This window comes from Cebus imitator, unplaced genomic scaffold (assembly GCF_001604975.1).
Source record: "Cebus imitator isolate Cc_AM_T3 unplaced genomic scaffold, Cebus_imitator-1.0 Scaffold76, whole genome shotgun sequence".
NCBI lineage: Eukaryota > Metazoa > Chordata > Mammalia > Primates > Cebidae > Cebus > Cebus imitator.
The window spans coordinates 340,071-354,139 of record NW_016107391.1 but is presented as its reverse complement, the minus strand read 5'-3'; positions in this window follow the sequence as shown (position 1 = coordinate 354,139).

The window sequence follows — 14,069 nt, the reverse complement described above, 5'->3', positions numbered from 1 at the left end:
TTTTTTTTTTTTTTTTTTTTTGAGATGGAGTCTTGCTCTTGTCACCCAGGCTGCAGTACAGTGGCAGGATCTGGGCCCACTGCAACCGCCCTCTCCCAGGTTCAAGCAGTTCTCCTGCCTCAGCCTCCTAGCTGGGATTCCAGGTACCTGCCACCATGCCCGGCTACATTTTGTAGTTTTAGTAGAGACGGGGTTTCACCCTGTTGGCCAGGCTGGTCTCGAACTCCTGACTTCAGGTGATCCACTCTGCCTCCCAAAGTGCTGGGATTACAGGCGTGAGCCCCTGCACCTGGCCGGACATCTTTATTAAATGCTCCTGCCAGGCTCTGAGCAGACAAGCTTTGATTTACTTTCCCTTTCAAGAGCCAAGGGAATAAAGCTACCCAAGTACAAGTTGATGATTTGAACTAATTCTGAAGATTTGTGAAAATGCACAAAATCCAAGTGGGGAGTGAAGAGCATCCGCCTGACGACTGAAACTGGGAAATGCGTGATGTTTGTCTCATGGTCCCCACTCGCCCCTCCCTGCCCTGCTCCATCTCTTCCCCTCTTCCCTGCCACTTCAGGAGCCCATGCCCTCTTCCCTTATTTAAACCAAAACAAACACTGCTGTTCTAAAAGAAAGGATGTGAATCACAGAATCCTTTGATAACTAGGAGGGACTTTAGTGAGTTATCTAATCCAACTCCCTCATTTTGTAAAATACTTGTCACTCCACATTTGGAAATCTAAATCTGGCCCTTTTTCCTTACATCTTGGAAGGTTCTAATTATGTATTTTCCTAGAAGTGGAAGAAAAGTAACTTCTCATCTGTTGGTCTTCTTTTTTCCTGAAGCCTGAGTCTCCAAGTGGAGAAGGGTATTTTGTGGCACCTCAAAAGAGAAGCAACAAAACATTACAAATATCCATGCACCCAGTACCTTGAAAGGGCTCCATAGCTATGTGATATGGTTTGTCCATGTGATGTGGTGTGTCCCCACCCAGATCTCACCTTGAATTGTAATAATCCCCATGTGTAAAGGGCAGGGCCAGGTGGAGATAATTGAATCGTGAGGGCAGTTTTCCGCATACTGTTCTTGTGGTAGTGAATACGTCTCACAAGATCTGATGGTTTTATAAAGGGGAGGTCCCCTGCACAAGCTCTCTTGCCTGCCACCATGTAACACGTGACTTTACTCCTCATTCACCTTCTACCATGATTATGAGGCCTCCCCAGTCACGTGGAACTGTGAGTCAATGAAACTTCTTTCTTTTATAAATTACCCAGTCTCAGGTATGTCCTTATTAGCAGCGTGAGAACAGACTGATATACCATGTGAACCGTGAGGATAAAGATTCTTAGAGGGAACACACTGGTTAAATAGGGGAGTGGGTGTGGACAGAGTATTATTAGTCAAAGAAGGTTGTTATCTGCTACTCTTAACATTTATGTCTGCCGAGAACTCATGAATAGGAGTTGAAAGGAGGTATCTGGGATGTTTTGATTTGCAACAGCATCTTAGAGTACTCCTATTTTGCTCTGGGGAGACTTTTGTTCCCCACTTTCAGTCCCCGTACGCCAGATAAAGCCAACTCAGCTCTAGAGGTGGAACTTGTGTCCAAGCCTAAGCCAATCAGAGCATGCTTATACCCCTGGCCACTGGGACTGGTTTAGAAATGGGCACCAGATTCAAGATGGTCCACTCACTGGATTCTGGGTCTTGCTGCAGCTCCCTAGAACAATTTCTCTCTTGCCCTCTTTCATTGAATTTGAACCTCAGAGGCTGTGAGTCGGGAGCTGCTCCTTCGACCAACTACTCAGAGCCTGAGAAAGGAGCCAGCACACAGAAAAGCAGTCAGCCAAGAAACAGAAAAATCCATTTCTCCTTTACGTTGTTGAGCCCTGAGCTAGGTCTCTCCTGAAACTGGTCCTCAATTTCATGAGCCAATAAATTTGCATTTGCCTTAATCCAATTTGAGTTAGTTTTCTACGCTGCATACTCAGAGTCCTACCTGAGAGATTCAGTATGCTTAACCCATAATGGGTGTTCAAAAGGTTTTTGTTTTTGTCGTTGTCTGCTTTTTTTTTTTTGTAGAGATGGGGTCTGACTCTGTTGCCCAGGCTTATTTCCAACTTCTGGCCTCAAGTGATCCTCCTACCTCCCAAAGTGCTGGGATTACAGGCTTGAGCCACCATGCCCGTCCTCAAAAAGTATGTTGAATGAATTAGTGAATCTAGCATTTGTTTATCTTTAATGTACCACAAAGTTATACATACATACTTCAGGTCTTCTTGGTTCCTTTCTTCAAGTGAATTGAAAAAAACTTCATGTGTTTAAATTTAAGGTAGGCTGGGCATAGTGGCTCACGCCTGTAATCCCAGCACTTTGGGAGGCCGAGGCTGGTGGATGACCTGAGGTCAGGAGTTCGAAACCAGCCTGGCCAACATGGAGAAACCCCGTCTCTACTAAAAATACAAAAATTAGCCAGGTGTGGTGGTGGGCACCTGTAATCCCAACTGTTCAGGAGGCTGAGGCAGGAGAATCACCTGAACCAGGGAGGTGGAGTTTGCAGTGAGCTGAGATTGTGCCACTGCACTCCAGCTTGGGCAACATGTGCAAAACTGTCTCAAAAAAAAAAAAAAAATTAAGGTAGATAAATGGTAGGTATTATTGTGATTATAATAATTATTTTATACTCTTTGTGGCACTTTTATTTATTTCTTTGACATGGGGTCTCATTCTGTTGCTCAAGCTGGAGTGCAATGGAGCAATCATAGCCCACTCGAACTCTTGAGCTCAAGTGATTCCCCTGCCTCTGCCTCCCAAAAAGCTGGATTACAGGCATGAGTCACCGTGTCCCGCCAGTTGCTATTACTTTTTTTTTTTTTTGAGATGGAGTCTTGCTCTGTCACGCAGGCTGGACTGCAGTGGTGCGATCTCAGCTCACTGCAACCTCTACGTCCCGGGTTCAAATGATTCACCTGCTTCAGCCTCCCAAATAGCTGTGATTACAGGCATCCGTTACCACACCTAGCTAATTTTTTTTTTTGCATTTTTAGTAGAGATGGGGTTTTACCATGTTGGACAGGCTAGTCTCAAACTCCTAACCTCAGATGATCTGCCCTCCTTGGCTTCCCAAAGTGCTGGGATTACAGGTGTGAGCAACCCCGCCCCCGAGTTGCATTACTACTTAGAGTAGCATTTACTTTTCTTTGAAGATGAGCAGAGCAGAAGATGAGAGAGAAGTAGGAAGAACAAGAAGGAAGAAAACTAGAGCTGGTGAAGATAAGAAAATTAATGAAGGACTTCCAAAGTCAGGGGTTACCTACTCAGAAAAGAGGCAAAATTTAAATCCCCTCTAAAAATTTGGACACTCTGGCACCTTAAATGAAGAAACTCAGAATCAGTGCAGAGAACAGTCTTCTAAGGCTTGCACCCTGAAAAGCCAGACTCTTTAAGGGCACTGCAAATTGTATAAACAGGATCAATCCTGTTAGAAACTCTTGCCAGTGTGTGGCAAAAGAAAATTTATCTTTTGGCCTGTGCTTCAAATACCTATATATTTAGTACGTACTGACAAACTTGACAGCTTAATACAAGTTGAGTATCCCTAATGCAAAGTGTTTGGGACCAGAACTGTTTAGATTTTGAAATATTTGCATATCTATAAGGAGATCAGTTGGGAATGGAGCCCAGGTCTAAACATGAAATTCATTTATGTTTCATATACACCTTATGCACATAGACTGAAGGTGGTTTTATTTTTATTTTTCATCATTTATTTATTTTGAGATGATAGGTTCTTGCTTTGTCACTCCAGTTGCAGTGCAGGGGCACAATCTCATCTCACTGCAACCTTGACTTCCCAGGTTTGAGTGATCCTCCCACCTCAGCCTCCCAAGTAGCCAGGACTAAAGACATGACCTGCCACTCTGCCCAGCTAATTTTTGTATTTTTTTCAATTAAGACAGGGTCTCACTCTGTTGCCCAGGCTGGAGTGCAGTGGCACCATCTCAGCTCAGTGCAACCTTCGCCTCCCAGATTCAAGCCATTCTTGTGCCTCAGCCTCCCAAGTAGCTGGGATTAAAGCTTGCAGCACTACGCCCAGCTGGTTTTTGTTTTTTTCAGTAGAGATGGGGTTTCACCATGTTGGCCAGGCTGGTCTTGAACTCCTGGCCTCAAATGATTCATCCACTTCAGCTTCTCAAGGTGCTGGGATTACAGGCATGAGCCACTGCGCCCAGCCAATTTTTTTTTTTTTTTTTTTTTTTTGGTACAGACGGCATTTTGCTATGTTGCCCAGGCTGGCCTCAAACTCCTGGGCTAAGCTATCTGCCCACTTCAACCTCCCAAAGTATTGGGATTACAGGTGTGAGCCACCATGCCCAGTCCACATAATATCTTAAATAATTTTGTGCATGAAACAAAGTTTTCATTTTATTACGCTTTGTGGATGTGCTTGTACGGGGGAATCTGAACAGGTGCAGAAAAGATGTATCACAGCTGAAGGGGGCTGGGAGGGTCTTTTTCCTCTGGGAATGCTAAGTAAACTGTGTGCTGTCAGCCTTTGTTTAAACTGCAACTCATCACAGGAGCTCATATGTGGAATTTTTCCCATGTGGCACCATGTCAACACTCACAAAGTCTTGGATTTGGGAGTATTTAGGATTTTGAATTTTCAGATTAAGAATGCTCAACCTATACAACCACTTATTCTGCATGCAGTTTTGTGAGTGTGAAATTTGGGAAGGGCTCTGCTGGACAGTTTGTCTGCCCGGCTTTCTGTTGGGTAGTGAGATCTGGAACATACCCTTCACAGGTGTGTGCTCTTTTTTCTCACAATCTCTCAAATGCTCCAGAGCTTTTCTTGTTCTATACCTAGCACCACAGCCCCCAGGGCCTCGTCATGTGGCTTGGACTTCTCATAGCATGGTGGGTCTCAGAATAGTTGCACTTCCCCAAAGTGGAAAGTAGATGTTACCTGGCCAATCAAGGGCTATACCTGAAAAGGCATGATGTCACTATTGCCATATTCTATTGGTCAAAGCAGTCACAGGGACTAGGTTCAAAGGGGAGTGGCAAGATCACCTTGCAGAAGAGCACTGGGATCAGGAAGATATTGTGGTGGCTGCTTTTGCAACATACAATCTGCCCCAGCTATAATCTTTTTTTTTTTTTTTGAGACAGGGATTCGCCCTGTCGCCCAGGCTGGAGTGCAGTGGTGCGATCTCAGCTTACTGCCACCTCCGCCTCCCAGATTCGAGCAATTCTCCTGCCTCAGTCTCCCAAGTAGCTGAGACTATAGGCATGCGCCACCACACCTAGCTAATTTTCATATTTTTAGTAGAGACAAGCTTTTGCCATGTTGGCCAGGCTGGTCTCTAACTCCTGACCTCAGGTGATCCACCCACTTTGGCCTCCCAAAGTGCTGGGATTACAGGCATGAGCCACCATGCCTGGCTACAACCTATAATCTTATCCTTAGAAATGTATTATGTAGAAATAATCCAAGGAAGATATATTAACAGAAAAGTTCATCTCAAATTTGTAGGGAAAAAATTTGGAAAAAGTCTACATGTCTCCTGATACATAAATATTAGCTAAGTACACTGTCACATACCAACTGACAGGAATATGAAGCTATAATGATTAAGAAGATTATGAAGCAAGTTGCTATAAAAGGAGAAAAAGTAAAATGAAGAAGCACACGCACTGTGATGATAATTATGTAAAAGCCTGGATGCAACTGGACAAAGTCTGAAGGGAAATAAGTAGAAACGAAGATAATTGCATCGAGGGGGTAAAGTACGTGATTATGTATACCTTAGTTTTTCTCCTTTATTGTTATAGCATCACAAAAAATAAAAATTAGAAGAAGAGAATTATGATTTTAATGGTCAGTGCTCAATACTTAGGTACATGTACTAAGCTCAGAGAAGGCAAAGGGGACACAAATTACTCTCTAATTCACTCAGACTCAGAGGCACTTCCAGCTTAGAGGAGCCACAGATATTCTTATTAATAATTAATAACCTGTTTTGACCCTTTATCTTTGGAATGCTGATTAGTATGGAAGCAATAATTATTATTAATATATTGGTTTTATTTTTTTTTTGAGATAAAGTTTCACTCTTGTTGCCCATGCTGGAGTGCAATCGTGTGATCTCAGCTCACTTCAACCTCCGCCTCCCAGGTCCAAGCCATTCTCCTGCCTCAGCCTCCCAAGTAGCTGGGATTAAAGGTGCCCACCATGACACCCAGCTGATTTTTTTTGTACTTTTAGTAGAGAGGGGGTTTCACTATGTTGGCCAGGCTGGTCTCAAACTCCTGACCTCAGGCGATCCACCCACCTTGGCCTCCCAAAGTGCTAGAATCATAGGCATGAGCCACCATGCCCGGCCTATATTAGTCTTTCAATATTGCTGAGACTATTCATGACTGAAAACCCTTTAAAAAGCTCCTACAACACGTAAACATAAGGTGATATTTTAATCTTTATCATAATGAATTTATCCAATCCAGGGTTTCTAAAATTGTCAGTGGCAATTTGGCCTGGGAATTTATCCTAGAATACTCTGACAAGAAGTAGATTAATTCTGGTCTCCCTCTTCACAGCCTTCCGTTTGCCTTGGAACTTACTGTTTGTAGGTAAAGAGGATGAGGAGTCTGGAATAGTCTGTGCTTATGAAACTGCAAGCAAAATTCCTAGAGTGGCCCTGAATTCAACCTGCCTTCCTGGGACTATGGCACTCATAGCTGTGGGTGAAACCCAACCTTTGAACTGTCATTGCTTTCCAGTATTGCCTTAACTTGCCGGTCATCACATTTTTTTCAAGGCCTCTTTTGAAGAGTTATTAAGGAAGGTGAAAGTGCATAAAGATCAAAGTCTTAAGAAAGTCTGATTAAATAATTGCAAAAACAATTTTTTTTTTTTGAGGCCAAGTCTTGCTTTGTCATCCAGGCTGGAGTGCAGTGACATGATCTCAGCTCACTACAACCTCCGCCTCCCAGGTTCAAGAGATTCTCCTGCCTCAGCCTCCTGAGTATCTGGGATTACAGGTGCCCGCCACCATGCCTGGCTACAAAACAATTGAAAAATATATATCAGGAGTTGGCATAACCACTAATTGTGTTAATATGGTTAAAAACTGGGGAAAACCTGAATGAGGGAAGTGTTTAGATTACATCCTGGTAAATTATTTTGATTTGGTTCAGTTGCCTTTTGGGAAGTTAAAAAAATGGAAGGGGCTACCTACTTGTTGCCCAAAAAATTACTGATATTCTTAGAATTGTCAAAAGACAAAGTTACAACAAATTTAGTTTAAAAATCTCAATTGGGCCAGGTGTGGTGGCTCACGCCTGTAATCTCAGCACTCGCGGAGGCTAAGGCAGGTGAATCACTTGAGGTCAGGAGTTCAATACCAGACTGGCCTACAAAAATTAGCCAGGTGTGGTGGTGTGTGCCTGTAGTTCAAGCTACTTGGCAGGCTGAGGTGGAAGAATCTCTTGAACCCAGGAGGCAGAGGTTTCAGTGAGCCGAGATCGCACCACTGCACTACAGCCTGGGCGACAGAGTGTGACTCTGTCTCAAAAAAAAAAAAAAAAAAAAAAGTCTCAATTGGCTTTATTTGTAATTCTGGAAAGAGATAACACTTTGTTCCACAAAACAGAATTAGGAACTGAGCAGAAGGCATTGGCTTTACAGAGCAAGAAGGAATGAAGAAAGAAGCAAGTTGGGTGCGGGTGGCTCACGCCTGTAATCTCAGCACTTTGGGAGGCCCAGAAGGGTAGATCGCTTGAGGTCAGGAGTTTAAGACCAGCCTAGGCAACATGCTGAAACCCCATCTCTACTAAAAACTACAAAAATTAGCCCAGTGTGGTGGCCCATGCCTGTAATCCCAGCTACTCGGGAGGCTGAGGTGGGAGGATCACTGTGGAGGCCATGAGGTGAAGGCTGCAGTGAACCGAGAGGGCACCGCTGCACTCCAGCCTGGATGACACCAAGACTCTATATCAGAAAAATAAAAAAGAAGCAAAGAGTACATCCATTGTTTCAAAGTGACTTTTCTTGTAAGGCGAGACTAGGAGACAGACCAATAGAAAAATAACTGATTAGTTAACATCAAGTTTCTTGGGGCTACTTTTTTTGTGCGTAAAAAGATTAAAGCAGAGGGAACTTCATTGTTGTCATTCTTGAAGATTAACTGACCTGTTTGGGAATTTGGCTATCTCTCTCTCCTGGTTTCTCTTGAGATAGGAATAACACAGTGTGGTCCAAAGAGAATAGAAAATTCCAGGCAGTAGTTTCACATGACTAGCAAAAGGAAACTGCTGAAGTAGCTGCATAAACTGGGGACTGATAAGACCATGAAAAACAGGGTGTGGGCCAAGCTGGCTAAAAGCAACTGGACCCAACACAGTGCAGGATTCGACCTAGGTTTTTCCTAGGTCAAATAATGTCAAAAATTTAGATTCCTATGTAGTTCAATCTGAAAACATTTTGTTACTACTAAGTATTATCTAAGCTATGTGACTATAAGTAAGACTTTTTAAAATTTTTATTTAAAAATTTTTTTGTAGAGATGGGGTCACCCAGGCTGGTCTTGAACTCCTAGGCTCAAGTGATCCTCCCACCTAGGCCTCCCAAAGTGCTGGGATTACATGCATGACCCACCATGCCTGACTAGTAAGACTTTTAATATTATTGACTGTATATTATGTGATATTAAGGGGTTCATATTTTCTAGATGTGACACTGGAATTCTGATTGTGCTTTAAAATACAAAAACAGTCTTAACTCTTAGATATACATACTACAGTATTTTCTGATGGAATGACCGGATGTGATATCTGACAGTTGGGTTTTTTGTTTTGTTTTTCTTTTCTTTTCTTTTCTTTTCTAAGACACAGTCTTGCTCTGTTGCTGAGGCTGGCATGCAGTGGCACCATCTGGGCTCACTGCAAGCTCTGCCTCCCAGGTACAAGCGATTCTCCTGCCTCAGCCTCCCAGCAGCTGGCATTACAGGCACTTGCCACCATGCCTGGCTAATTTTTGTATTTTTAGTAGAAATAGGGTTTCACCATGTTGGCCAAGCTGGTCTCAAACTCCTGACTTCAAGTAATCTGCCCGCCTTGGCCTCCCAAAGTGCTGGAATTACAGGTATGAGCCATCATGCTGGCCTGACAGTTGATTTTTAAATTTATTTTTCTATTTCAATTTTAAATTTGGTAATTTCTTTCTTTTTTTTTTTTTTGACAGTTGATTTTTAAATTTATTTTTCTATTTCAATTTTAAATTTGGTAATTTCTTTCTTTTTTTTTTTTTTGAGACGGAGTCTCACACTGTCACCCAGGCTATATGTAGCGCAGTGGCTCGATCTCGGCTCACTGCAATCTCCACCTCCAGGGTTCAAGCAATTCTCCTGCCTCAGCCTCCCAGGATTATAGGCATACACCATCACGCCTCATGAATGTTTGTATTTTTAGTAGAGACAGGGTTTCACCATATTGGCCAGAGTGGTCTCCAACTCTTGACCTCAAGTGATAGGATTACAGGCATGAGCCACCATGTCCTGACCAACAGTTGCTTTTAAATAATCTAGTGTGCAGGGGCTGAGAGCAGTGGGGTTGTAAATGAAATAGATTGGCCAGATGTTGATAAATGTTGAATCTGGGTAATAGATACATGGGGCCTCATTATTCTGTTCTTTCTGTTTTGTGTATATTTGGAAATTTCTATAACAAAAAGTTTAAGAAAAAAATCTCAGTAGTTATTTGAGGTTTGTTCAAAAAGACACAAGATTGCAATTGTTTTCTATCTTTCACTTGCTTTAGGGTTGCTTTTCTTGAAAGACTTTTGTGAAATTGTACATTTCAAGATGAATATAAAAAGTGGTGTGTACTTAACCATAATCTCTTTTATAGTAGCTTCTGGGTGCCTCCTATACACTTCCAATCTTAGCAGCGAGAATAAATAATTCCCTCTAATTTGGCCTCAACACTCAACTGCTGTCACATTAATTGCTATGTTTGTGTAGCTACACTGTAGCCAGTGATAATATTTTAAAATACATTATAAGACAATATTTTAGTGCCTACATTCAGATATTAACCTTATAAGCTTTCCATTTTTCAGTACTTTTTGAAAGTTAAACGTTTTAAATTCTGTTGTCTTATTTCTTTATTATAATCTGGCTATATGTTATCTTAGAGGTGTCTCCAGAACTCGCTTTTTACCCAACAATGTTGAAAAGGTAGCTCCACCATATTTTAAAATTTCTAGCTATACCTTATATAGTACATATCCCTAAGTAAGATATTCTTCACTCTTTTCACTGGTAATTATAATGACTTCAGTTTATAGATAACTATAATGGGTTTGTAGAAAGGGAATTTATATAAAGGCTTAAGTGGGCATTCTCAGCTTGAATTTCATGTACTTTTTTTTTGAATTTTATGTTCTTAATAACTTAAAATTTCAAAATGTGTGTCTGAGAGTTGACTATTATTTTCTCTATTCATCTCTATTTTTCATTTTTATGTATTTTTATGTATTTTTTTGAAACAAAGTCTCACTCTGACCCCCCAGGCTAGAGTGCAGTGGCATAATCGTGGCTCACTGCAGCCTTGACCTTCCAGGCTCCAGCAACCTGCCCATCTCAGCCTTCCAAGTAGCTGGGACTAGAGGCACATGCCACCAAACCTGGCTAGATTTTGTATTTTTTTTGTTGTTGAGATGGGTTCTCACTATGTTGCCCAGGTTGGTCTCAAACTCCTAGCCCCAAGTGATTCTCTGGCTTTAGCCTCTTGAGTTGCTGGGATTACAGGCATAAGAAACTGTGCCCAGCTCAGTAGTCTATTTCATATCACATATATAATAATAATTTAATCACAAAGAACCATACATTTAGTAATGGTTATAAAAGCTAAGGAGACCAAGCAAAGATGTTTGAAATGTGTTAAACCTTCAGTCCTCTCAGTCTGGTATTTACTAGTGTTAAGAAAAAAAATTAAAATGTATAGCTTGAATTACAGTTGACTCTTGAACGTTTAACATGGGGTTTAGGGGGACTGACCTTTCCTCAAGCAGAAAATTTGCATTTAACTTTTGACTCCCCTTAAACTTTACTAATAACCTATGGCAGAGCACAAGCCTTATGGATAACATAAACAGTCAATTAACACATATTTTGTATGTTATATGTGTTATATACTGTATTCTTGCAATAAAGTAAGCTAAGTAAAAGAAAATGTGAAGAAAATCACATTTTTTTAAGACAGAGTTTCACTCCTGTTACCCAGGCTGGAGTGCAATGGCGCGATCTCAGCTCACTTCACCCTCCACCTCCCAGGTTCAAGTGATTCTCCTGCCTCAGCCTCCCAAGTAGCTGGGATCATAGGCACCCACCACCATGCCCAGCTAATTTTTGTATTTTTAGTAGAGACAGGGTTTCACCACGTTGGCTAGGCTGGTCTTGAAATCCGACCTCAGGTGATCTGCCCGCCTTGGCCTCCCAAAGTACTGAAATTACAGGTGTGAGCCACCGTGTCCGGCCTTTTTTTTCTTTGTGAGATGGGGTTTTGCTATGTTGTCAGACTGGATTTGAACTCCTGGACTCAAGGAATCCTCCCACCTCAGCCTCCTGAGTAGCTGGGACTACAGGTGCCTGCAAAATTTCACTTTTGAAAAATATGGGCCAGGTGCAGTGGCTGTCTATAATTCCAGCACTTTGGGAGGCAGAGGCAGGAGGATTGCCTGAGCCCAGGAGTTTGAGACCAGCCTGGACAACATGGTGAGACCCTGTCTCTACTTAATGTATTCTTTAAAGTTGAAAATAGAAAAAGAAAAATATGGCCGGGCATGGTGGCTCATGCCTATAATCCCAGCACTTTGGGAGGCTGAATCGGGCAGATTACCTGAGGTCAAGAGTTCAAGACCAGCCTGGCCAACATGATGAAACCTCATCTCTACTAAAAATACAAAAAAATTAGCTGGGCATGGTGGCATGTGCCTGTAGTCACAGCTACTTGGGGAGGCTGAGGCAGGAGAATCATTTGAACCCAGGAGGTGGAGGTTGCAGTGAGCCAAGATCTCGCCACTGCACTCCAGCCTCGGTGACAGAGGGAGACTCCATCTCAAAAAAAGAAAAAGAAAAATATGATTGCTTCAATTTAAATTGAGATTAGACGTAATGTATATGTTAGCTAGATTTAGTCATTATACCATATATATGTACTTCAAAACATGTCATACACAGTAAAAACATAAAATTTTATCTGTCAATTTAAAAAATAAAAAAAATTAAAAACTGAGATCACCCTTTTGTGTTGGGCCGTTTATTTACTAATCAACCTGTTTGAGGAGCTTGATTTTTTTTCAGCTTGGATAGACAACAATTTTGCCAAGTGATAGAGAGTTTGCTTATATATTAAGGATAGAAAAGCTAAACACAGGGACATAAAGTTATTTTATCCATCTCAAACTGTAAAGGGGAGTATAAATCTAAAGTGGTTGATTCATGCTCCTGGCTTTTCACTGCTAGATAATGCTCTCTCCTACTCTTAGTAATAACATGCATAGCCAAAATTAAGCCTCTTATGTTGCCTTGGATCCTGTTACTTTAAATAGGCACTCACCAGATTATAATTTTGACTCATTTGGAGATTGTTGGAGTCTGATATTAATTTTTTTCCTTCCCCCCCAAAATTACAACGGGCAAGCTAGAAGTCAGGAACAATTATTCCAATAGTACAATTAAATAGGCTTTTCTCCTGGCATTTTACTTGCCATCTTTAATCATTGTTTGAGTCTGAAGTTAAAGGAAATAGTCACAAGAATTCTTAAGAGAGAGGAGGGAGAGTCCATAGTTTTCCTAAAACAGAATTGGTACTTTCCAAAACATTTTCCAAAAACTATTATGTAAGCTAACATTGTTTCCTATAAATGATGCCTGTGGAGGGGGATATAGGCCTGGAGGATGATGTCTGCTTAGAAGGGAGCTAAGGCAAATAAACATCCTGACGTTTCTAAGATTTCAAACCGAATTGAGTGATGGGATTATGGCTATATTGCTAAACTTAAAATAATTGCCTTATGAACAGTCATATTGATTATGACTAAAAAACATGGAGGATCTGTGTTCTATTTTTAGAGTAGATAAATTATCTTTGTTTGGGAGGCTGAGGGATGCATTTAGTCAATCAATTTTCTGAAAGTATATGATGTGTGAATGTGAGAGAGAAAACAGCTCCCCATCTCCGGAAGCTCTTAGCTGCACAAGGAGGAATAAAGGATCAATGCTATTGTCTGAATGTTTGTGTCTTCCCTAAATGCATATGTTGCAATCCTAACCCCCAATGTGAGGCATTAGGAGGTAGGGCATTTGGGAGATGATTAGGTCATGAAGGCGAGGACCTTATCAATGGGATTAGTGCCTTTATAAAAGAGATCCCAAGAGAGCTAGCTCTTTTCTTTCACCATGTGAGGACACAGTAAGAAGGTGTCATTTATCATCCAGGAAACTGGGCTTCATCAGACAATGAATTTGCTGGCACCTTGGACTACCCAGCCTCCAGGCTACAGTAAATAAATTTCTGTTGTTTATAAGCCACTCAGTTTATGGCATTTTGTCATAGCAGCCCAAACAGACTAAGACAATTAATATACCTGGAATAATATTTCAATACTAAATGTGTGGCACCAGTTACAAGTGCCTATGAATTCAACGTGGAAAAGAATAGATGAGTGAGATTTATGTGATTTAAAAGAGGTGTTAGAAATTGTATGTGAAGGCCAGCCTCCATAGCTCATGCCTGTAATCCCAACACTTTACGAGGCTGAGGCGGGCAGATCACTTGAGTCCAGGAGTTTGAGACCAGCCTGAGCAGCATGGTGAAACTCAGTCTCTACAAAAAACAAACAAAACACAAAAATTAGCTGGGTGTGCTGGCACATTCCTGTGATCCAGCTACTCAGGAGGCTGAGTGGGAGGATCACTTGAACCTGGGAGGTGGAGACTGCAGTGAGCCATGATAGAACCACTGCACTCTAGCCTGGATGATGGAGCAAGAACTTGTCTCAAAAAAAAA